Source organism: Lissotriton vulgaris, chromosome 7, assembly GCF_964263255.1.
Source record: "Lissotriton vulgaris chromosome 7, aLisVul1.2, whole genome shotgun sequence".
In the NCBI taxonomy this organism is placed as follows: Eukaryota; Metazoa; Chordata; class Amphibia; order Caudata; family Salamandridae; genus Lissotriton; species Lissotriton vulgaris.
This window is the reverse complement of record NC_141695.1, coordinates 1288121987-1288148043: the sequence shown is the minus strand read 5'-3', so window position 1 is coordinate 1288148043 and position 26057 is coordinate 1288121987. Positions and strand designations below refer to the sequence as shown.

At 46.5% G+C, this 26057-nt stretch overlaps 3 non-coding genes across 3 annotated transcripts; all 3 read left to right on the top strand.

The window, feature by feature from the left end:
- The first annotated feature begins 12114 nt into the window (after positions 1 to 12114).
- LOC147703450 (Nuclear RNase P) lies at positions 12115 to 12421 on the top strand. The gene has a single exon (XR_015298605.1).
- Positions 12422 to 14841: 2420 nt separating this feature from the next.
- On the top strand, positions 14842 to 15148 carry LOC147703449 (Nuclear RNase P). The gene has a single exon (XR_015298581.1).
- Positions 15149 to 24563: 9415 nt separating this feature from the next.
- LOC147703448 (Nuclear RNase P) lies at positions 24564 to 24870 on the top strand. Its single transcript, XR_015298610.1, has one exon.
- The last annotated feature ends 1187 nt before the right edge of the window (positions 24871 to 26057 follow it).

Here is a 26057-nt window from a genome sequence, read left to right as displayed (position 1 = left end):
GGACTGCTTCACCCATGTCTCTTCAAGGTGACCTATAAAGATAAGACAACAACTTTCGATGATCCACAAGTCCTTCAAGAGTTTCTTCGTCATCAAGAGACCGAAAACATGGACACTGCAAGAGCTGTTTAAACACGCATGTTTCACCATGCGAGACTAAATTGTTTGCCTTTCTGTTACCCTATCGTATCTTGTTTTTGTTCCTTCTTCCCTGCTGATTATATCTTGCCCTAGTATTTTGCAGTTTGTATTTTGTATTTCATATGTCTCTTTAACATTCCTCTTAATTTTTGTCTTCTTACAGATCCTCTTCCCTTTTCTTCACCCCGGTGTATTTATGCATACCTTCATTTCGGTCCTCTGCTGGTTCCTCAGGTGTTCGGTGGCATGTGCTCCGTTGTCGGTGTCGTCATCTTCTGGCTTCGTCACCCCTCATTCTTCGTTCTGTATCTGTTGGTATGTTTCTATGTTCTTCTTACATTATTCTGTTTTTTCTACTATTCTCTTTTACTATCTTGTTTCTTTGCTCTTTTCTCTCCCTTTTTCTTACAGTATTTTCACTATTTTATCTTGATTTATTTCTCTTACATACTCTATTTTTACATTCCTGCTACTACTCTCTTATCTTCTCAACTCACTTTTCTATTCTATCTTCTCTTCCTTATCATTCTATTGTTGATTTCTATTCCGAGTAGTTACTTGGAATGTTAAGGGGTTAAATAACCCCATTAAACGTCAACGAGTTCTAACGCATTTGACTAGGCTTAAAGCTGATGTAGCCCTCCTCCAAGAATCCCACCTTTCGGAAAAGGAGGCTGTCAAACTCAAACGTTGCTGGGCGGGACATGTTTTTCACTCTCCTGCCTTGGGTAAGAAGAATGGTTCTGTTATATTGTGTCATAAAAAGTTAACAGTTTCTGTTATATCTCAAGAATGTGATGTTAATGGTCAATGTTTATGCCCCTACAGGGGTTGATAAATTGTTTTGGCCTGCTATTTCTGACAAACTTGTTACACTTGATGAACAATATGTTATTTTCGGTGGTGATTGCAATCAAGTCCTAGACCCCTTTTTAGACAGGAATTCTAGAGTTAAGTTTGTTTCCTCCAAAATGCATTCCCAATTTACTGCATCTATTCAAAATAACACTTTAGTTGACATTTGGAGATTATGTAATACTGACCTTAGAGAGTACACATTTTATTCCCACACCCATCACTCCCAATCTCGTATTGATTACCTCTTTCTTAGCAAACCCCTAGCCCAACTTGCCCTTCACTCAGACATCGGTTCAATCTTAATTTCAGACCACGCTCCCGTCTTTGTTGATATTTTTTTTTTTTTTTTTTTTGGGGTTCAAATCTGCTTTATTGAGATAAAAGTAGTAGGATACACAGCTTGAATCGCCTACAACCCGGAGGCCGGCAGAAATGGAGAAGCAACAATACACAGCCTGGGAGCCGGCATCCCAGGGGCCCGGCGGCAAAGTATAGGGGTGTCGCTGTATCACATCAGTGGTCGGTGGAACAGGCCAAGCGAGGATGAGCAGCAGTCGAACAGATTTTTTGAGCGAGAGAATAGTCTCACTATGGTTTTGTTGTCTGTGAAACGAGAACCAAGAAACATCCCAACGAGGTAACAAACTAAGAGGTGTCGCATGTCTGTGTTGCGTTAGTGTGTGGTGGTGGTGCATCGCAGCCGTCTTGGCAGGTGGCGCTGCGCGGGGGAAGGTGACTGTCCTAGTCTTGATTTCTAGTGTGAATGGAAGTGCGCGGGGTGTACTCTCAGGATCAGCAGGGTATGAAGGACATAGTTTACCAGAGGCGGGACCGTCCGCCTATGTGGCAGGGAGGACGCTCAGGCACAGAAAGGGGTAAGAAAGCAGCGCTGTTTATCCAGGGTCACAGGTAATGTCTAGAAAAGTGTCACCGTAGCTGGGGAGTGTCGGGTGCGTCGCTGGACTGCACATCGTCTGGTGAGCGTTTAAGCAAATAGTGTACCAGTGGATCCCAGATGTTCCCAGGCCGGCAAGAGAGAGGCAGCAGCTCAGCAAAGGTGGTGTGCTGGTCTTGGCAGTATGTTAAGTCTGTTAGCCAGTCCTTGAACTTGGGAGCTCTGCCCCTGCTCCAGCGGCAAGCGACACGTCTCTTGGCCAAGAGCAATGCAATGTCTATGAATTTTCTGCATCCCCTAGGTAATTGCTTGGTATATCCAAGGATGGCCACCAGAGGGTCCGTAGGAACCTCCTCATCTACCATTTCCGCGACGGCTTCGATGACCTGTCGCCAGTAGTCTGCAACCTGGGGGCAGGACCATGCCAGGTGGAGAAAATCAGCATGTGCAGCACGGCAACGCTCGCAGCGATCATTATCGGCCAGTCCAAACCTGAATTTCCGGACCGGCGTGTAATATATCCTCTGAAGGAATTTATAATGTATTATTTTCAATCTGCAGCTGGCCGAGATGCGGGATGTTAATACGCAGCAGTATTTCCATTGGTCATCCGAGACATCTGTTCCCAGTTCCGCCGTCCAGTGCAACCGGGCAGCAGAAACCTGTAAAGGAGCAGCCCCGCGAAACTGGCGGTAGAGCCCAGAGACCAAATGGGTCCCATCCTGCGACTCTAAAAGATAGTGTAGTGGCGGCAGTGTCGCAGGCTCATCAGGATAGTCAGGTAGGATGTCACGCATCCCAGCACGCAGTCGGATATAGTAAAATAGGTCAAGGGGCGAATGGTTATGCGTTCCAAAAAATTGATCGGCTGACTTGAAACTTCCGCCGTGGAACAGATCTCCCCAGCAGGCGATAAGAAGCTTGTCACAAAGGCGCCGAAACCCTATTTCCGATAGCAGGGCAAGACGTGGATGATAAGTAAGAGGAAGTATAGGGGAGTAGGGCAGTGTGCAGAGCAGTCGCCGAGCAATGCGCCGCCATGCATCCAGCGTGCAAGAAACCGAGGTGTTCGAGGTGGTGATGGAAGTCTCGGGACAGTGCAGCAGGCCATTCAGCGGGAGGGGGTGTACTATCCAGTCGTCCACCGCTATGTGTGGCATGAAGGGAGTGGGGGCCATCCAATGATAGGCGTAATGCGCCTGCGCGCATAAATAGTATGTTTCGAAATCGGGGATATCAAACCCCCCTTGGTCATAGGGTAGGGTCAATGTCAACCACTTCAAACGGGGAGACTTACCGCCCCAAAAAAGTCTGCGCAGCTCCGTTCGAAGTGTCCTGAAGAAAAAGGCACCAGGGTAGTAGGGAATATTGAGGAAAAGGTACAGGAATCGGGGCAACAATATCATTTTTATAAGGGAAGCTCTACCAGCCATGGAGAGAGGCAACGTGATCCACCTATCAACTGAGGCAGTAAGTCTGGTCACGGCTACGCCATAATTGGAGCGGAGTGTCTCGTCCTTGGTGCGCGCGACACGAATCCCAAGATATCTGAGATCATCACGGCACCACACCAATGGGTAGTCTAGGGGGAAGTCGTGTACAGCATCAGTGAGAGGAAAAAATTGCGATTTAGACCAATTGATGTGAACGCCCGACTGACCTCCGAAAAGGACAAACTCGCGGAGCAGGGGATTAAGGTGTTGATCCGGGTATTTGACGTACAGCGTTATGTCATCCGCATAGAGGGATACATCGATTTGCCGCTGCAGACATTGTACCGCTCCTGCTCGGTGTAATTGGCGTAGACGGCACGCCAAAGGTTCCACTGCAATAGCGAATAATAGAGGCGAGAGCGGACACCCCTGGCGGGTACCTCTCGTAAGGGTGATGGGTGGCGACAATTTTCCATTTATCAGCACTTTTGCCGTGGGATCGGTGTATAGCAGGCGCACCCAGGCCAAGAACATTTTAGGGAAACCCATGCTGGCCAAGACCGAGAAGAGGTAGGGCCATTCGACAGAGTCGAACGCCTTGGAGGCGTCCAGGAACACAGCTGCCACAGGGATATCAGGGTGGATTGTGCGGAGCAGGGAGAAAAGGGTGCGGAGATTATGAGACGTAGATCTGCCCGCCACGAATCCAGACTGATCAGGTAGGACAAGTCTGGTCATGAGTAGTGAAAGTCGTGTGGCCAGGACCTTGGCGAGGATCTTGACATCACAATTCAAAAGGGAGAGTGGGCGGTAAGAGTCGCAGGAGGTGGGATCCTTATCCGGTTTCAGAAGCGAGGTGATAACCACCTCCCGCATAGAGCAGGGTAGTATCCCATCAGCCAACGATTCGGCAAACACTTCACTCAGCACGGGAGCCATGATTTCGATATAGGCCTTATAGAATTCAGCCGGGATGCCATCGAGCCCCGGGGCTTTACCGTTTTTGAGGGACATGATGGCCTCGCGAATCTCATCGAGCTCGAAGGGCGCCGCAAGGAATTCCCTATCACCATCACTGAGCCAGCAGAGGGCCACTTCGCTCAAATATTCGGCATATGGAGCGTCCTCCTCCGCAGTGGACGTATATAGTGTTGAGTAGTGTGTCGTGAAGGTAGTGAGGATCGCATCTGTTTCCCTAATGGTGGCGCCAGTTGCATCCGTAAGCTCTAAGACATTGTTGTGTGCACGTGGCGTGCGTGTGAGCGAAGCCAGCACTTTCCCAGGTCTCTCCCCTTCGCAGTATCTCCGGGCCACCCAGTGTTTACCCCGATATTTCACCTCCCTGGCGGCTTCTTCCTCATATTTGGATAGCGTGTCCCTAAAGGTCACCTGCAGGCGTGGATCATCATCTACCGCCATTTTGAGCTCCAGAGCACGCAGCTCCGTCTCTAGTGTGGCGATGGTGCGCAGGATAGCACGTAGGACCCCGTGACATTTGGAAATGCAGAACCCCCTAATAGTGACCTTGAAAGCCTCCCATATGTGCTCTACCGATTCCACTGAGCCCTTGTTTCTAGGGAAGAATTCTCTAATCTCTTCACCCAGCTCTGTGCGAAAGAGCTCGTCAAGGAGCACGTCGGGGCTTAGCCTCCACTGTGGTCTCGGACTGTCCCAACCAGGGGTTCTAAACTGCAACCTCACAGGGCTGTGATCTGAAAAAGTTCTGGGCAAGTGTTCAACCCCTATCAGCTCCATAGTAATGTCTCGGGTAACCAAGAAATAGTCCAGGCGCGCCCATGTCCCGGTGTGAGGTGTGAAGTGTGTGCCCTCCCGTCCGAGGGGATGCAGGTGTCTCCAGGCATCAAACAGACCACCCTCCTCCACCACTCCCACCAAAACCTCCCTGGCTCGGGGCTTATAGGAGCCAACACCATCCGCCCTGTCAAAAGGGGGCGCTAGCGCCAGATTAAAATCACCACCCCAGACGATATGTCGTGCCCCTATGGAAACAATCCTACCCCACAGTGTGGAAAAAAAGGCAGGTGAGTCAACATTCGGTGCATACATAGAGACAAATAAATAGACGTCATGTCCTACCCTGCCCCACAGCAATATATACCTCCCTTCTCTGTCCACTTCCTCCCCAAAGCGATGGAAAGGCACGCCACGGGCAATGAGAATCGCCACCCCCCTCGCATATGTCGAATAGGAGGAGAAGGCACGGGTACCCGCCCATTTGAGTCCAAAGGAGTTGTCTCTACGTATGGGCATGTGCGTCTCTTGTAGCATGGCAACTTGTACATGATGTCTATTCAAATAAGCAATAACATTCCTGCATTTTTTAGCATCGTTCAGCCCCCGGACATTCCACGATAAACATGTCAGTCGCGCAGCAGCGCTCACATCAGCCATGGACATAGCGACAGCAAAGACGAAGGTGCCCAAGAGGGCCAAACAAAGGATCCACCACCACTCCCAAAGGACCGAGTCATACACCAGGCGAAGTAATATATACACAGCGCATTCAATGCTAACCTCACAAAAACTAGCCCCCCCCCACCCACCCCAGCATCCCAAACATGCCAGTAGCCTTGGATCCCCTCAACGCGAACCCCCCCCTTCACCCTCCCCCCCAACTTCAGAGAGGCAAACAGCCAAACAAACAATAAGTCAGTGGGGAACACCCAATAGGGGTACATCAGAAAGTACGCGCTGCCACTATCCGGGCCATAGCTCCAAACTGTACCGCCCTCGGTGGAGTCTAGGGCCGAGAGAGTGGTCCTTGGTATACGTTACCACTGGGGTGCAATGTCCAGGTGATCGCCGCTCACGCATCTCCCCAATTCTCAAGTGGTGAGTCAGTGCCAGCTAGTGGTCCGGTATGATGCAAATGTGAGCCAGAGTATGTAAGATCCATTAGTCTGCATGGCGCTCAGGAGGCAGGTCATCATTCTCTTGGTCGTCTGCCGGGGCCTGTCCATCTCTGCGTGCTCTTCGGATCGTCTTGAGGAAATCCTCAGCTTTCTGCGGGTTGGTGAAAAAGCGTTGCTTGCCCTGGTGGGTGACTCTAAGCTTCGCTGGGTACAAGAGGGCGTAGTCTATTTGGGCCTCCCGCAGTTTTTTCTTCACTGGGAGGAATAAGCGCCGCTCGTCCTGGACCATCGGGGTGAAGTCAGGATAAATGGAAAAGGTAATGCCCTCAAACCGCAGTGATCCTTGTGTCCGGGCGGCCCTGAGGGCCGCGTCGCGGTCCCGATAATTCAAAAGACGAGCAATGATAGGCCTCGGAGGCAGGCCTGGTTGGGGCAGAGGCGCCAAGGATCGGTGGGCCCTCTCCACAATGAACTGGGATGAGAAAGCTTCATCTCCGACCGAGCCCTTGAGCAGTTTCTCCACATAGAGCTCCATCCTGCCCGTAGCAGTGGATTCCGGCACATTCGTGATGCGGATGTTATTCCGGCGGCTGCGCGCTTCCAAGTCCTCATTCTTTGCCGCTATGATGCGGAGGAGATTGTCCATTCTCGCTAGTTGCGACGTTTGGGATGCGGCGGCATCGGTGTTGTCGGAGATTCTCTGTTCCGCAGATGTAAGGCGCTCTTCATGGCGATCTACCTTATGGACCAGGGCGTCCAGCCTAGCTGTGACGCCGTCCACCTTCTCTACGACGGTGGCGAAGCCTTGACGCATCTCCTGTATCAGGTTGGTAAGGTCCGCAGCAGGAGCGATGGGTGGGGCAGGCTGTGGTGGCGGTACGCTGGTCCCTGGATTCATCTGCGTCGACGTGTTGCTTTTGCGTGTGTTGTCGAAGCTCAGCTTAGGCTGGCGAGTCTCAGGCCGTCCCATGGTTGTGACCGGAGGCAAGTGAGAGGCCAAAGAAGGAATGGGCGACAGAGCACTGTGGGTGGGAAACAGCCAGGAGTAGGTAATAGGGTCTCAGGCTCAGTGTGCTGTAGTATAATGCAATGCCGCCGGTATCACCAGTAGTGATAAAAGGCTACCAACCGCCCAGTGGTAGTGGTTACTGGTCCAGTCCTGGGCACCCTGTTGCAGTAGCAGGCACTCGCTGTGCAGTGCAGAGGCCAGAGCATCGGCCCTCCCCTATGGGATGTAGGGTCAGATCCAGGGAGGCAGGCTAGTGTCGAGAATAGCGTGGCACAGAGATCGACTGGCGCCTCTCTATATGGCAGCTGTGTGATCCATGTACAGCCCCCAGCACATCCAGCGCTCGAAATAGTCCATAACCCAGCAACGCGGGAGATTGCCTGGGGAACTCCGCGCGATGGAGCAGCCCCAACACCCGATGCAGGATTGCAGGCGGGCGTCGCTGCACAGGTACGGGGCTATGGCGCCAGGGGAAACAGGCACGGCGGCCAGGTAGTGCCGCGATTGCAGGCGTCGCGGCAGGGGCAGCCCGCCTTCAGCGGCAGCTCAGTGACGGCCGGGGGGAGACCCAAGGAGAGCAGGCAGCAGTCTCCTACCTTCACCGTCCTCTCCGCACGCCGCCTCAGCAGGATCGGGCAGGCGAGGGTCCGTTGCGGCCTGGGAGCCTCGTGGCAGGCACCGAGGTCGCGCAGTTGTGGCGTCCGAGCGCCCGCCTCAGGCAGCTCCCGAGCAGGCACCGGGCAGGTTTTAGAAGTCCGTATCTTCGGCTCTGGGGATCGCAGCCACACCAGACTTGGCACGATTGTGGATAGCACCCCCCGGATGCGGAATCCGGTCTCCTGGGGGCACCGCGGCACCCCGTGGCGAAGGATCACGGCAGGATAAGTGACCAAGGAGCGGGAGCTGCAGGTCTAGGCAGCCATTCCGCAAGCGCGCCCTCTAGCGCCCCCGTCTTTGTTGATATTGATCTTATTCCCTTCTCTCCTCACTCAGGACGTTGGAGATTTAATAACTCTTTACTCCTTGACTCCGATTTCTGCACTCAATTTACGGCCTTTACCACTGAATTTTTTACACTTAATCATCTCCCTGAATCTTCCTTTGTCATGGTGTGGGATTCATTTAAAGCAGCTGCTAGGGAATTTGTCATTAATTTTGTTTCTCAAAAGAAAAATTTCTAAGTCAACTCAACTTTTGGATAACATTAAGAAGTTAGAATATGCTTATTATAATTCTAACTCTGAATCTTCCCTTCGCGAGCTTATCTCAGCCAAATTTGATTTTAATAAATTCACCACAAATGCAGCATCAAATTCTCTCCTTAAATGCAACTCTCGTTATTATGGTGGTCAGAACAAAATGGGCAAACTACTAGCCAACTATCTCAAAATACGAAAAGAAAGAACAAAAATGTAATCTCTACAAGGTCCGGCTGGAATTTCTCTGTTTAAAGATAAAGACATATTAACTCAATTTGTTTCCTTCTATCAAACTTTATACACTCCTGAATCTAGTCCTGATCCGACTGATCTTCTTACTTATTTTCAAGACATCCCTTCCCCTCTCTCCTCTCATGTTGATTTTCAATCACTTGATTTGGATATCTCCCTCTCTGAAATTTCACATGCTGTTTCTGTCCTCCGTCGTGGTAAAGCGCCTGGGCCTGACGGTTTCACTATTGAATTCTACAATCACTTTTCCTCCCTTCTCCTTCCTAAACTACTCCTGTTATTTCAATCTTTTGTTGATTCCGGGTCTTCCCAGGGTACCTTTCAAGAAGCATTAATTTGTTTAATTCCCAAACCAGACAAAGACCATACCTTATGTAAAAATTATCGCCCCATCTCCCTGGTAAACACTGATTATAACATTTTCGCCAAAATTATAGCTCTTAGATTGGATCCTCTGTTACCAAATATTATTGGCCCTGAACAATCGGGCTTTGTTGAAGGTCGTTTATCGTCAGATAACTCTCGTGTTTTCTTTAATATTTTGAGTAAGGCCCCCTCCCTTTCTAGTCCATTGGCTGCCATCTCTCTTGACGCCGAGAAGGCTTTAGATAGAATAGGATGGGACTTTATGTTTCAAGCTCTTCGTTGGTTCGGTTTTTCACCTAAATTCATTTCTCTTATTTCTTTACTTTATTCTAGTCCTCATGCTTCAATTTTTGCAAATGGTATGACATCCGATTACTTTCCCCTTCAAAGGGGTGTACGTCAAGGTTGCCCTTTATCCCCTCTTTTGTTTGTTTTAGCTTTAGAACCCTTTTTGACTAAGATTAGACTTGATGAAAATATTTCTGGTTTTCATTATGGCTCTCAACAGCAAGTTAAACTATCTGTATACGCGGATGATATTTTATTATATTGTTCAGACCCACAATCAACTTTACCTTTCTTTTTAAATCAAGTTTCCTCCTTCTCTAACGTTTCTGGTTACCGTCTTAAGATTGATAAATGCGAAATCTTGCCCTTGAACCCTCTCTGTCAAAAACATCTCTTTGATACTTCTGGCTTTTCCTGGCAGCCTTCTAAGATTAAATATCTAGGTGTTTGGTTCGCTCCTCGTCTCTCAGACACTCTTAAGTTCAATTTCGAATCACTTTCTAGTAAGCTTACTGCGTCTATCAATCGTTGGAATCCTCTCTTCCTCTCCTGGTGGGGTCGTCTTGACTCCATCAAAATGATGTTGGCACCTCTGGTACTCTATTCCATCTCCATGATTCCCATTCACATTCCAGACTATTACTTCAAGTCGATAGACTCTATTCTGCTAAAATTTTTGTGGAAGGGTAAGAAATCTCGAATAGCCCTTTCTGCTTTGAAAAAGGATAAATCCCTGGGTGGGGTTAAATTTCCTAGTTTTAAATCTTATCATCTTATCATAACGCTTTATCCTTAAAGCAAGCCTTGCGTTGGCTCTCTTCAGATCTTCCTTATTATCCCCCTCTTTGGCTAAGGTTAGAATCTTCTTTCCTTCATCCTTTTGACTTTAGTGAGGTTCTTTCCTTCTCTTCTAATGTAACGTCTCTTCGTTCCCCCATTATCTCTCGTTCTCGCTCTCATCTTCAACCTTACTTACTATCCTCTTATCCTTCTGCTTCCTCTACTCATACCCAACCTATTTGGCATAATAAACACCTAAAAATTCGTAATCGCTCATTATATTGGAAAACCTGGCATTCTCTTGGTTTAAAATGGATCTCTCAACTTCTTTCCGGTAATCAACCTCTTCCTTTTCAAGACCTCCAAAAACAATTTTTGTTACCATCCTCTTCTCGTACACAATATTTGTCACTGATTCCTTCCCTTTCCCAATACCTTTCTTCACTCCCTGCTACAAACTCTATCCCTATAGCATATCTTCCTGTTTCCAATGCACTCGATCAGTCCCCTTCTGCTTCTTTTCTCTATAAGTCTATTCAATCTTTTACTGAGCGTACCAAATCTAAAGTTGAGTTGGCTTGGGAAAAATATTTGTCTCAAGTTTGGTCATTCACTCTATGGGATAACATTTGGTCTAAGATTCATAGTACCACCAGAGCTGCTAACACTACCCAAACCTTATTTTTTGTTTATAACCGTACACTATTTACTCCATTAATTCTGTCATCTTTCTCCTCAGACACTCCCTCCACTTGTTGGTCCTGTCCCTGCTCTTCAGCTGATTTGATACATATGCTGTTCGATTGTCCTCCCATTTTTCATTTCTGGCAATTGGTATGGTCCCAGTTTCAAAAGATTTTCAATTTTCATTTTTCCTTCTCCACTGTTCATATTTTTCTAGGTTCTCTTTCTCCTATTTTTACCGATTCGTCCCACAAACATAAATTAATTGACCTTTTGATGGCCATTGCCTTACACCAAATTACATCGCATTGGAAACAGGCTAATGATGTTTCCTTTAATGCTTGGTGGAATGCAGTCTGTTTTAATCATCGTCTAGACACTAATTTTGTTTCCCCCATTTCCTTAGCAATCAAACGTGATCTTTTTATGGCTTCCCCTTACTGAGTATTTATCCAGAGTTGTCAGAATCCCACCCACTTCTCAAGTCCGCATTGTTGAAGTCCAAAAACCACCGTGATTGCATTTTCCTAATTGCATGTAATGTTTTTTCATATCACTTATGTGTTTTAATATACAGGTTATACCTCAATTCCCCTATGTTCATGAACATTATCGTTTACCCTATTTTTCTGTATGGATATTTTAATCAGTTCTACTTTTTTGTAAGAGAGATTTCATGTTTTTTATAACTTATGATTGTTTCTTCATTTTCTGTCTTTGCTTCTTTATACTTTAATAAACTTCAAACTAAAAAAAAAAAAAGAAACACCAAGATTTAGCCTGGCTGCCTTCCCCATGGTTTTCATCAATTCAAAAATATAGCTGGTAATTTGCTTAGAGTAAACAGAAATCAGAGACATGACGGTAAGCATTTTCACAACTGCTAACAAATTTAAAGAAATAATCTAAGTACCTTTTTAATATACTATCAAATAGTAGACATACTTCAATTGAAGTTACTGTGATCTGGCTCTTCTTTTAATAAGTGCCAAAAATCATCAAGAATTTATCTTAAGAGATATTTCCTGAAGCTAGACTACTAATCACTGCCTATCCATTAGCATTAAATGTGCACCACTCTTCAGATTTGCATGTAAATGAGGCTGAATGTGAATGATGCATTATGCAAATGAGCATTGATCCTTGTGTGAGATAGACTAAACTTTTCAATCAAAGTGTTGCTTTTTGTGCAATTTTGCATCATGTTTTTATGGCTGCAGTGACAGTAGTGCTGCAAACGAGATGAATCAAATTCCCGTCATGCTCACCCTATGAGTGTGAGTAACTTGAAAACTAACATATATATATATACTGCATTGATGAGTTTGAGCATTAGAGCAGAGGAAGCTCAACATAGAGGTCACTGGCTGAGTGCATATGTTACTCCCTCACCTTAGGAAAGGTCTGAGACAAGAACTAGTCATCTTCCTAGCAGGTATCTCCTGAGCAAGGTGAACAAGCAACCAGAAACTTGTGGCTGGCAGCTGCTGCAAAACAGGTTGTGTAGGGGCACGTTTCTGATTCCCAGATCAGCTGATGCTGTACTCCTGGTATTGGAAGTGGCTTGTGGTTGGCTTGGCTGAGTGCTATGGTTGAGAGGAGACAATGTCTCATTACCCAATTCAGACTACTCTTCATCTGCTCATATTTTTTCCTAAATTGAATATGCATCACACACTATACTGTAAGTGCTAAGAAAAAATGACTAACCGTGCTTTTCTTCAAAGTACTTCTTTGTTGTCATCAAACAGAAACACTGAATAGATCTCATATCATCATTATTTCAACAGCATGCTTTATTAGCATTTTCCAGGAGGTATTCTTCACCAAATATAGACCATTTTCCACTCACTTCATCAATGCACTGGACATCGATTGTGTATCCATCCTGTAATACACAGCATATACGTCAATTTCAAACACTGTCAATGCAGAGATGAATCAAAATACTACAGAGCATATGTTCAGTGTGCCTGAAATGTACTGTGTATATCATAATAAAATCTTTCTTTCAACCTTTTTTTCTGAGTTGCATCCAAAATAAAAGGAACTTTTTCACAAAACTGAACATTTGGCAACAATTCAGACAATCGCCCTCCATTTTGTGACATGTTTGCTTACTGACCATGTGCAATAACGCACTATAAACTGAATTTTGTAAGTTGAAAACATCTATTTTTCCCTTTCTACAAAAAATGCTAAATTCTGTTTCAATTGTCTATTAGTATTTCAAACATATTTCCTGGCATTCACTTCTAAATTCTTGACATCAGGGACTATTCAGACAACAGTTTCCATCTCTATTAGGCATGAGACTTAAAATGTGTAGTATTTTTTCCAACTTTCAAGATGAGCTCCCCTTTATTTCTTTCATAAGATTTGGTATAGCCGGTCAGCCACTAACTTCTTTGAAAACTCAGAACTGTACTTAAGTACATATCCAGGCAATTATCAAAGTATCCTGGAGACCGAAAAGTCATGGACCAACAACCAGGTCTGAAGAAAGGTAAGCGGTGAGAGCATCAGTGGCACAATGCAACTGGATATAGAGGGTATCAGGTTCACAATCTATACAGTTTGGAATATGGAGCTAGGATGCAGCAATAACAGGCTTCAAATATCAAAAAGTTGGAAGGTTTTTCTGAGGCAAGTAGAAGTCCTAAGTGAGAAAGGATTTAGAATGTCTGTATTATCATGTTTTACAGCATTTGTAATGCAAATCTCAAAGGAATAGATATTCACCTCAGAGCAGTATCCAAAGCCCAATGGCAGAAGAGACCAATGCAGAAAAATGGCAAACGTCCAGGTGGACAGTGACGAATAATAGTCCAAAAGAGAATTAAGAAGTTCTCCGTGAATTGCAGATAAAGGTGGAATTTTACAAGCAGGTCAAAAAAATATAGGCAAGGAGGGACAGGAAAAGCTCTAACTAATGGAGATTTGGTGGCACTAGGAATGGTGAATATAAACATATGCAAAGTTGCATCTTTAGTTGCATTAATTGGAGCTGGAATGAAATAAAAACAAATGACAGCAAGTGGTGATTCTCCTGAGTCTAACGATGTGTGATTAATTGAGAATAGAATCTCTGAACCAGGGCAGCATTTCTACTGAGTCTTAATTTGTCGGGTGGAGATGGAAAGGCACCCTAATTAGAGAAGAAGAAGTAATGGGAAGCTAAATAGATCTTTGAATGAACCTATTTTTAAGGCGTCTAGGACAGATCTGAAGTGTACTTTAATTGAAAGGTCAATGCTCATGCATGTGGAATTCTTCTGCCAGTTTACAGTGCTGTGGAGGGCAGTTAAATAGACATCTGCCTACTTGTCAACTTCTGAATCTTCCGTGATTTAGCCTGAGCAGGAGACATTGCTGCACTGATGCCCCACTCCCGCTCTAGTCTAAAAAAGCACTGCGGTCATGACCCCCTGAAGAATGCAAGGGCACGCAGTGCAGATCACAATGTACCAATGACATAACTTTACCCTGTAAAGAAACACCAAGATTTAGCCTGGCTGCCTTCCCCATGGTTTTCCTCAATTCAAAAATATAGCTGGTAATTTGCTTAGAGTAAACAGAAATCAGAGACATGACGGTAAGCATTTTCACAACTTCTAACAAATTTAGAGAAATAATCTAAGTAACTTTTTAATATACTATCAAATAGTAGACATACTTCAATTGAAGTTACTGTGATCTGGCTCTTCTTTTAATAAGTGCCAAAAATCATCAAGAATTTATCTTAAGAGATATTTCCCGAAGCTAGACTACTAATCACTGCCTATCCATTAGCATTAAATGTGCACCACTCTTCAGATTTGCATGTAAATGAGGCTGAATGTGAATGATGCATTATGCAAATGAGCATTGATCCTTGTGTGAGATAGACTAAACTTTTCAATCAAAGTGTTGCTTTTTGTGCAATTTTGCATCATGTTTTTATGGCTGCAGTGACAGTAGTGCTGCAAACGAGATGAATCAAATTCCCGTCATGCTCACCCTATGAGTGTGAGTAACTTGAAAACTAACATGTATATACTGCATTGATGAGTTTGAGCATTAGAGCAGAGGAAGCTCAACATAGAGGTCACTGGCTGAGTGCATATGTTACTCCCTCACCTTAGGAAAGGTCTGAGACAAGAACTAGTCATCTTCCTAGCAGGCATCTCCTGAGCAAGGAGAACAAGCAACCAGAAACCTGTGGCTGGCAGCTGCTGCAAAAGAGTTTATGCTGGGGCACGTTTCTGATTCCCATATCAGCTGATGCTGTTCTCCTGGTATTGGAAGTGGCTTGTGGTTGGCTTGGCTGAGTGCTATGGTTGAGATGAGACAATGTCTCATTACCCAATTCAGACTACTCTTCATCTGCTCATATTTTTTCCTAAATTGAATATGCATCACACACTATACTGTAAGTGCTAAGAAAAAATGACTAACCGTGCTTTTCTTCAAAGTACTTCTTTGTTGTCATCAAACAGAAACACTGAATAGATCTCATATCATCATTATTTCAACAGCATGCTTTATTAGCATTTTCCAGGAGGTATTCTTCACCAAATATAGACCATTTTCCACTCACTTCATCAATGCACTGGACATCGATTGTGTATCCATCCTGTAATACACAGCATATACGTCAATTTCAAACACTGTCAATGCAGAAATGAATCAAAATACTACAGAGCATATGTTCAGTGTGCCTGAAATGTACTGTGTATATCATAATAAAATCTTTCTTTCAACCTTTTTTTCTGAGTTGCATCCAAAATAAAAGGAACTTTTTCACAAAACTGAACATTTGGCAACAATTCAGACAATCGCCCTCCATTTTGTGACATGTTTGCTTACTGACCATGTGCAATAACGCACTATAAACTGAATTTTGTAAGTTGAAAACATCTATTTTTCCCTTTCTACAAAAAATGCTAAATTCTGTTTCAATTGTCTATTAGTATTTCAAACATATTTCCTGGCATTCACTTCTAAATTCTTGACATCAGGGACTATTCAGACAACAGTTTCCATCTCTATTAGGCATGAGACTTAAAATGTGTAGTATTTTTTCCAACTTTCAAGATGAGCTCCCCTTTATTTCTTTCGTAAGATTTGGTATAGCCGGTCAGCCACTAACTTCTTTGAAAACTCAGAACTGTACTTAAGTACATATCCAGGCAATTATCAAAGTATCCTGGAGACCGAAAAGTCATGGACCAACAACCAGGTCTGAAGAAAGGTAAGCGGTGAGAGCATCAGTGGCACAATGCAACTGGATATAGAGGGTATCAGGTTCACAATCTATACAGTTTGGAATATGGAGCTAGGATGCAGCAATAATGGAAAGGGGCGACCAATCGGTCCCCCCGAACGTATGGTGGAGTACCCCGATCCCCCCGGGAAGCCATCTTGGGCGGGAGGCGAGCCTCGGCTGGTATGCCCGAAGCGGCGTAGCCGGGGCGCGTTTTTTCCCGCCCTAGAGTGGGCTGTCCTAGACACCGAAGCCACCAGCCACGCCCCCGGAGGCGGGCAGAGGCGGGTTTACGCCGCCCTGAAGAAGGATATAAGGAGCGACAAGCCACGGTAGCATCCTCTTGTTCCTGTGCTCTGAAGCTGCACCTCCCCGCTGCACGTGAGCTCGAGACGGAACGAAGAGCCAATTTTGAGCGTTGTAATTTTGTCTTTTGTTCTTTCAGACATCATCGTTGGAGAATGCCGGGCAAGAAGGCCGGAAAGCGGGTCGGTACTGATCAGATGCTCCGCATGCTCGTAAAAGACATGGCCGTGATGAAGAAGCAGATGGCGGCAATGAACGGCGTAGGGGGCCCTAAGCGAGTCGTCGGACCAGCATTGCCGGGAGTAGTCCCCAACGGGAGAGGCAAAAGGTCCAAGAAGGGGGCAACTGGGGGAGAGGCCCCGGTTCCCGAGGCGCCGCCGGCGCTTCCCAATACACCGATTGAGGAGCCGAGCCCGGTTCCAAAGGAGGGGCAACCAATTCCTGTCGTAGTCACCCCTGTGAACGGAGAGGATATGCCTCCTGAGTTGGCCGCACAGCTGGCAGCGTGGTTGGGGAAAGATAGTGAGGGCGCCACGGCAGATGATGCCAGGGCAGTAATGAGGCAGTTGCGGCAATCAAGAGAGGCTGCAAAGGCACCATGTTCTTCTGTTCCCCCACAGGCTCCAGTGGGTGAAACCGCAACGGGCACGAGTTCGGCAGCGACTACGGCTACAGCTTCTAATCTAGGTAAGCGGCCATTGCCGATTGCGGGGGAGGGGTCTGTACCCTCACGAAGGGAGAAAGTGGCCCAGCATATTCCGATTGAGGTCAAGGAAAAGATTTGGGCTGATAAGTATGTAAACATGTTTTCTTTGCTAACTGATCATTACGAGATCGAGCATGTGAAGGGTCAAAAATAGTTTCTGCATCCGAGTGTGTGGCGCGCCAAGATGGCCGCCTTTAAGGTCGATGAGAACATAGGTAACTGGGGCAGAGCGTTTGGTATATTCACTTCAATTATGGGGGAACGAAGGCCTGAATTGTTGGCCGAGTTGCCCGTGCATCAGACACGTATTATGGAGTACTCTCAGTCATATGAGGGCAATCAGTGGTTTTGTTATGATAATGTTTTTCGGAAGGCCAAGGAGTACGACACAGCTCTGATGTGGGATTGTTACGACTCCATTTCCTGGCAAAAGATGGAGAAATCGGGCATGTTAAAGGCACCTTTGTCGGGGGGGAACAGGGGTGATTTTTCCCGCCATGCATCTGGGGTGCCCTTTCGGGCGGGTGCAAGTAACGAGCATCACTCAAGGTCGAGTGGCAACACAGGCAAAAAAGGGATCTGCTGGAATTTTAACAGGGGGAAATGTACAAGGCCCCAGGGGTCATGCAAGTTTAGACACGACTGTGGGGGGTGTGGGCAGTCCTCTCATCCTGAGTCCATGTGCAGAGCCAAAACGGGTGATAACGGTGGTAGGGGAAGCACCAAACAGGTCTGAAATAGTCCGAGGGGCGCCTTTACCTACCCCGATTGATACCATGGCAATGATACCTTGGCTCAATGAATACCCGGATCACGTCTCCGCTGGGGTATTGCGAGACGGGTTTTCGTATGGTTTCCGCATCCCAGTGGGGAATTTTCAGGGTAAGGCACATTGTAGGAACCAACTGTCGGTCCTGCAGAAAACGGCAGTGGTACAGGCAAAAATTGGGAAAGAGGTGGCCCGGGGTCGGGTTGCCGGACCTTTCGACATGCCACCAGTTGCTAACTTTGTTTGTTCCCCCTTGGGAGTGGTCCCCAAGAAGGACCCGGGTGAGTTTAGATTAATACATAACTTGTCAGCCCCGAGAGGTCTTTCAGTAAACGATGCGATAGACCCGGAGGTGTGTTCGGTGCGATACGCATCTTTTGATGAGGCCGTCGCCATGTTGAATCGCCTGGGGCCCGGAGCGCTGATGGCCAAATCAGACATCGAGTCAGCGTTCCGGTTGCTCCCGGTACACCCAGACGATCAGCGTCTCCTGGGTTTTATGTTTCAGGGTCGCTATTACATGGATAAATGTATGCCGATGGGATGCTCCATATCTTGTGCTTATTTTGAGAAATTCAGTTGTTTTCTGCAATGGGTTTTCACAAGAATGACGGGGTTTCAGCATGTTATGCATTATCTTGACGATTTTCTGTTCCTGGGGGCGGCCGGGGATCCGGAATGTGCACAGGCCTTAAAAGATTTTTGTAGTCTGATGAATCATTTCGGTGTGCCATTGGCGCCAGGTAAGACTGTGGGGCCATCTACTTCGCTCGAGTTTCTTGGTATAGAGCTCGATTCCGAAGAGGGTTGCTTCCGGTTGCCCAAAGAAAAGGTAATGAAATTCAGGGCCTCGCTGGAAACATGTATTCGGGAGACCAAGGTGAACTTGCATCAATTGCAGCAAACTGTGGGTCAGTTGAATTTTGCCCTTAGAGTTATGCCAATGGCCCGCCCTTTTTCCCGCTCGATTGCACAAGCCATGGTCGGTCTTAAAGAGGGACACCACCGCACGAGGCTCTCGGCAGAGATTCGCCAGGACATGCGCATTTGGTTGGCATTCCTGGCGGATTTCAATGGTCGGATTGTCTGGAACAAGCCGGCGGTGTCCTCCGAGGAGTTGGGGCTGTGGACGGATTCGGCAGGGAGTATAGGCTTTGGCGCCATATTTGGTAACCACTGGTCGGCTCAAAAGTGGCCGTCATGGTGGCACGAGTGTGGGCTGACGAGTAACATTGCTTTTCTTGAACTATTCCCCATTCTGGTGGCCCTAAAGACATGGCCTGAAGGGTTCCGGGATCACTCTGTGGTCTTCTGGTCTGATAACATGACCGTGGTCGAGTGTATCAATAGTCAGGCAGCACGATGCAAATGGATTCTGAGATTGCTCAAGGAAATTGTGTTACTATGTATGCAATTGAACGTGCTCTTTAGGGCAAGGCATGTGCCCGGAGTACTTAATCAGGCCGCTGATGCGCTTTCTCGTTTCCGTATGCAGGCCTTCTGGGGTTTTATGCCCACAGCGGACCCGGTGGCGGCACCATTTCCCGAAGCTCTCTGGTCTCTCGGTGCCCCGAATTACAAAACCTCGTGGGAGAGAGTTTAGCACTCAGGACAAGGAAGGCATATGAAGGGGCGTTTCGTTCCTATTTGTCCTTTTTGGGTTCGGCTAGGGGGGAGCTTTGGGGCCAGGAAGAGTCTGTCGTAAAATTTTTGCTGTCTTTACATCAGGCAGGCAAATCGGTAGCCACGGCCCAGAGGCATCGGGCCGCCATTTCCTTCATGGCGCGGGCTCATGGGATCCAGGACCCCACTGCATCTTTCGTAGTACAGAAAGCGCTGCGTGGGTGGCAACGCCTTGAGGGTCGCAAAGTAGATGAAAGGCACCCGATAGGTCTGGAGAGGTTGGCTTTGTTATTTTCCGTTCTCCCTGCGACTTGTTCATCCCAGTCGAAAACAGTGTTATTCCGGGCCGCTTTTGCATTAGCATTCCATGGGGCTATGCGGGTAAGCGAACTGGTGGCGAGGAACAAGCAGGATATGGGGGGGGGACTGTGCCGAGAGCACGTTCTACTTAAGGGGGATACGATGATTGTTTCGTTTCCCAGGTCCAAGACCGATCAGGGTGCGATAGGGGACAGTGTAGTAGTCCTTCAGATGCCCGGATCTCCCATGTGCCCCGTCGTATGCGTTGAGGAATTTTTGGCGCAGAGGGCGGCATCATGGGGGGGGACGTTGTTGAGACACTCTGATGCCACCCCACTGACGAGGTTTCAGTTCCAGCGGGTGCTTGCAATGACAATTTCGGCCACGGGCTTGAACCCGGGCGATTTTGGGACCCATTCCTTCCGGATAGGGGCTGCTACAGAGGCTACAGCCAGGGGTCTGAGTGTGGACAGAGTGAAACAACTGGGGCGTTGGTCCTCGAATTGTTACAAAAGGTATGTGCGGTTGCACATGTTGTGAAGCTGTAATCATGTACTCACGCTTCTTGTTTTTGTTTGGTTTACAGTTTCGCAAGCTTACGAGGCGGGGCGGACTGTGCAGTCGACCCGACACCTGGGAATTAGCGGTCAAAGATCACCGGCTGAGGAAAAAGTGGTGTGGGTCGTTGGCCACTCATACGTGAGGCGTGCCGCGGACGTATTCAAAGCAGGTGACATGATTCACATGGCTGGGGAATACGGGTACAGGGTGACCTTCTATGGAAGGGGCGGGCTCTGTATTGACCAGTTTCAACCTTTTCTCGAGGGTTTGTTAGCGCGGACAAGGTCACCGCCGTCTATAATCATAGTGCATCGTGGGGGCAATGATTTGGTGACCACTGGTAGACGACTACTTCTCGAGGCAATACTATCCACAGTAAGTTGGTTGGCGAGGAGGGTTCCAGGGTGCACGATTGCATGGTCCCATATGATTCCACGAAAGGTGTGGCGGGGGGCGAATTCTGTGTCTGCTATAAATCATTCTGTAAAGAAGGTAAATAACAAATTGGGTAGACTGTTTCGTTCAAGTTTATTGCATTCGATTCCTCATGGTTGTATTAGGGGGGACAGTATGTATCTAGAGGATGGGGTACATTTGTCTTGGGTGGGGAATTCTTTACTCATAGGAGACCTCGTAGCGTGGCTAAAGAGTTTGCGGCATGACCTTTAGGTAGGAGTTTTGTGGGGGGTCCGGATAGCCGGTCAACTATCCGGCCTGTGGCGGTAAGGTCATGATCGGTGAGCAGTAATTGGAAGATCCCTATGGGGGGGGCGTCACCCATTACGGATGGGAGCACCCAGGGGGAGGTGGCCATTGGCCCCTCAACGGGGGGGCGGTCCCTTCTAAGGATGGGACGCCGAAAGGAAAGGGAAGGCGGTCAAGGCCCCTCCCTGGATAGGAGGGGCTACGGGCCCCTCCTGGGAATTTCCCGGGGCCAGGACATCTGCGGCGGCAGATGTGGTAAGTTGTGTGGGGTGGGGAGGGGGGTCTACGCTACGTTCTAGACACCTCACACGAGTCCTCGGGCGACCATAAAATGCCGTCGAGTTAATTGGGGCCCCCGTCAAGACAAGGGAAATTGGTATGTGCACAGGAGGTACAGTCCTCTGTGCGGCCGCCCCCTCACAACTGAGGGGGTAGTTCTGGTTTAGGGATCTGACACCGGTTACGACCTTGCCGTTGGCCCTTAACGTTAGGATGTACAATTTCAATTTAAGAATGTATTTGTAGGATGTTAGTATTGGCTAGGAGAACCTTTGTATTAGAAATATGTTAAGGTCAGCCAAAGCATCGTAATGTGGAAATGAAATTGTACATGATATGAAACTGTTATTTTAATGTTTTAACTTTTGTTTCATATTTTAATAAATACGGCCGGGAGGGTAACTCCCTCCCGCCTTCCAAAAGTTCAGAGAACGTTTCCGTATTCCCATTCTTGGGGATTTGTGTTGAGAGGGGGTGGCGGGTATCTCAGCCATATGGAAAGGGGCGACCAATCGGTCCCCCCGAACGTATGGTGGAGTACCCCGATCCCCCTGGGAAGCCATCTTGGGCGGGAGGCGAGCCTCGGCTGGTATGCCCGAAGCGGCGTAGCCGGGGCGCGTTTTTTCCCGCCCTAGAGTGGGTTGTCCTAGACACCGAAGCCGCCAGCCACGCCCCCGGAGGCGGGCGGAGGCGGGTTTACGCCCGCCCTGAAGAAGGATATAAGGAGCGACAAGCCAAGGTAGCATCCTCTTGTTCCTGTGCTCTGAAGCTGCACCTCCCCGCTGCACGTGAGCTCGAGACGGAACGAAGAGCCAATTTTGACCCACCCACCAGCCCCTGAAGACAGCAAGTGGTTTGAAATAAAGTTTTGATGGTAAACGCAATTTTCTTACAGGTTGTTGATTAAAGTCGTGATTCATTATGCAATAAAGTGGATGATTCCTTACAGTATGTTTTATCGAATAAAGTTTTGCACCAGTGTTGATCAGTGACGTTTCGACAGTTCATACTTGAGCATTTATGTTTTTTAGTAATTAGTCTTTTAGTTTAATGTCGTATTTATTTTTTCGGTCGGGCGGTAAGGTCATGATCGGTGAGCAGTAATTGGAAGATCCCTATGGGGGGGCGTCACCCATTACGGATGGGAGCGCCCGGGGGGGAGGTGGCCATTGGCCCCTCAACGGGGAGGCGGTCCCTTCTAAGGATGGGACGCCGAAAGGAAAGGGAAGGTGGTCAAGGCCCCTCCCTGGATAGGAGGGGCTATGGGCCCCTCCTGGGAATTTCCCGGGGCCAGGACATCTGCGACGGCAGATGTGGTAAGTTGTGTGGGGTGGGGAGGGGGGTCTACGCTACCTTCTAGACACCTCACACGAGTCCTCGGGCGACCATAAGATGGCGTCGAGTTAATTGGGGCCCCCGTCAAGACAAGGGAAATTGGTATGTGCACAGGAGGTACAGTCCTCTGTGCGGCCGCCCCCTCACAACTGAGGGGGTAGTTCTGGTTTAGGGATCTGACACCGGTTACGACCTTGCCGTTGGCCCTTAACGTTAGGATGTACAATTTCAATTTAAGAATGTATTTGTAGGATGTTAGTATTGGCTAGGAGAACCTTTGTATTAGAAATATGTTAAGGTCAGCCAAAGCATCGTAATGTGGAAATGAAATTGTACATGATATGAAACTGTTATTTTAATTTTTTAACTTTTGTTTCATATTTTAATAAATACGGCCGGGAGGGTAACTCCCTCCTGCCTTCCAAAAGTTCAGAGAACGTTTCCGTATTCCCATTCTTGGGGATTTGTGTTGAGAGGGGGTGGCGGGTATCTCAGCCATAAAGGCTTCAAATATCAAAGAGTTGGAAGGTTTTTCTGAGGCAAGTAGAAGTCCTAAGTGAGAAAGGATTTAGAATGTCTGTATTATCATGTTTTACAGCATTTGTAATGCAAATCTCAAAGGAATAGATATTCACCTCAGAGCAGTATCCAAAGCCCAATGGCAGAAGAGACCAATGCAGAAAAATGGCAAACGTCCAGGTGGACAGTGCCGAATAATAGTCCAAAAGAGAATTAAGAAGTTCTCCGTGAATTGCAGATAAAGGTGGAATTTTACAAGCAGGTCCAAATAATATAGGCAAGGAGGGACAGGAAAAGCTCTAACTAATGGAGATTTGGTGGCACTAGGAATGTTGAATATAAACATATGCAAAATTGAATCTTTTGTTGCATTAATTGGAGCTGGAATGAAATAAAAACAAATGACAGCAAGTGGTGATTCTCCTGAGTCTAACGATGTGAGATTAATTGAGAATAGAATCTCTGAACCAGGGTAGCATTTCTACTGAGTCTTAATTTGTCGGGTGGAGATGGAAAGGCACCCTAATTAGAGAAGAAGAAGTAATGGGAAGCTAAATAGATCTTTGAATGAACCTATTTTTAAGGCGTCTAGGACAGAGCTGAAGTGTACTTTAATTGAAAGGTCAATGCTCATGCATGTGGAATTCTTCTGCCAGTTTACAGTGCTGTGGAGGGCAGTTAAATAGACATCTGCCTACTTGTCAAGTTCTGAGTCTTCCGTGATTTAGCCTGAGCAGGAGACATTGCTGCACTGATGCCCCACTCCCGCTCTAGTCTACAAAAGCACTGCGGTCATGACCCCCTGAAAAATGCAAGGGCACGCAGTGCAGATCACAATGTACCAATGACATAACTTTACCCTGTAAAGAAACACCAAGATTTAGCCTGGCTGCCTTCCCCATGGTTTTCATCAATTCAAAAATATAGCTGGTAATTTGCTTAGAGTAAACAGAAATCAGAGACATGACGGTAAGCATTTTCACAACTTCTAACAAATTTAAAGAAATAATCTAAGTACCTTTTTAATATACTATCAAATAGTAGACATACTTCAATTGAAGTTACTGTGATCTGGCTCTTCTTTTAATAAGTGCCAAAAATCATCAAGAATTTATCTTAAGAGATATTTCCCGAAGCTAGACTACTAATCACTGCCTATCCATTAGCATTAAATGTGCACCACTCTTCAGATTTGCATGTAAATGAGGCTGAATGTGAATGATGCATTATGCAAATGAGCATTGATCCTTGTGTGAGATAGACTAAACTTTTCAATCAAAGTGTTGCTTTTTGTGCAATTTTGCATCATGTTTTTATGGCTGCAGTGACAGTAGTGCTGCAAACGAGATGAATCAAATTCCCGTCATGCTCACCCTATGAGTGTGAGTAACTTGAAAACTAACATATATATACTGCATTGATGAGTTTGAGCATTAGAGCAGAGGAAGCTCAACATAGAGGTCACTGGCTGAGTGCATATGTTACTCCCTCACCTTAGGAAAGGTCTGAGCCAAGAACTAGTCATCTTCCTAGCAGGCATCTCCTGAGCAAGGATAACAAGCAACCAGAAACCTGTGGCTGGCAGCTGCTGCAAAAGAGGTTGTGCTGGGGCATGTTTCTGATTCCCAGATCAGCTGATGCTGTACTCCTGGTATTGGAAGTGGCTTGTGGTTGGCTTGGCTGAGTGCTATGGTTGAGATGAGACAATGTCTCATTACCCAATTCAGACTACTCTTCATCTGCTCATATTTTTTCCTAAATTGAATATGCATCACACACTATACTGTAAGTGCTAAGAAAAAAGACTAACCGTGCTTTTCTTCAAAGTACTTCTTTGTTGTCATCAAACAGAAACACTGAATAGATCTCATATCATCATTATTTCAACAGCATGCTTTATTAGCATTTTCCAGGAGGTATTCTTCACCAAATATAGACCATTTTCCACTCACTTCATCAATGCACTGGACATCGATTGTGTATCCATCCTGTAATACACAGCATATACGTCAATTTCAAACACTGTCAATGCAGAGATGAATCAAAATACTACAGAGCATATGTTTAGTGTGCCTGAAATGTACTGTGTATATCATAATAAAATCTTTCTTTCATCCTTTTTTTCTGAGTTGCATCCAAAAAAAAAGGAACTTTTTCACAAAACTGAACATTTGGCATCAATTCAGACAATCGCCCTCCATTTTGTGACATGTTTGCTTACTGACCATGTGCAATAACGCACTATAAACTGAATTTTGTAAGTTGAAAACATCTATTTTTCCCTTTCTACAAAAAATGCTAAATTCTGTTTCAATTGTCTATTAGTATTTCAAACATATTTCCTGGCATTCACTTCTAAATTCTTGACATCAGGGACTATTCAGACAACAGTTTCCATCTCTATTAGGCATGAGACTTAAAATGTGTAGTATTTTTTCCAACTTTCAAGATGAGCTCCCCTTTATTTCTTTCATAAGATTTGGTATAGCCGGTCAGCCACTAACTTCTTTGAAAACTCAGAACTGTACTTAAGTACATATCCAGGCAATTATCAAAGTATCCTGGAGACCGAAAAGTCATGGACCAACAACCAGGTCTGAAGAAAGGTAAGCGATGAGAGCATCAGTGGCACAATGCAACTGGATATGGAGGGTATCAGGTTCACAATATATACAGTTTGGAATATGGAGCTAGGATGCAGCAATAACAGGCTTCAAATATCAAAGAGTTGGAAGGTTTTTCTGAGGCAAGTAGAAGTCCTAAGTGAGAAAGGATTTAGAATGTCTGTATTATCATGTTTTACAGCATTTGTAATGCAAATCTCAAAGGAATAGATATTCACCTCAGAGCAGTATCCAAAGCCCAATGGCAGAAGAGACCAATGCAGAAAAATGGCAAACGTCCAGGTGGACAGTGACGAATAATAGTCCA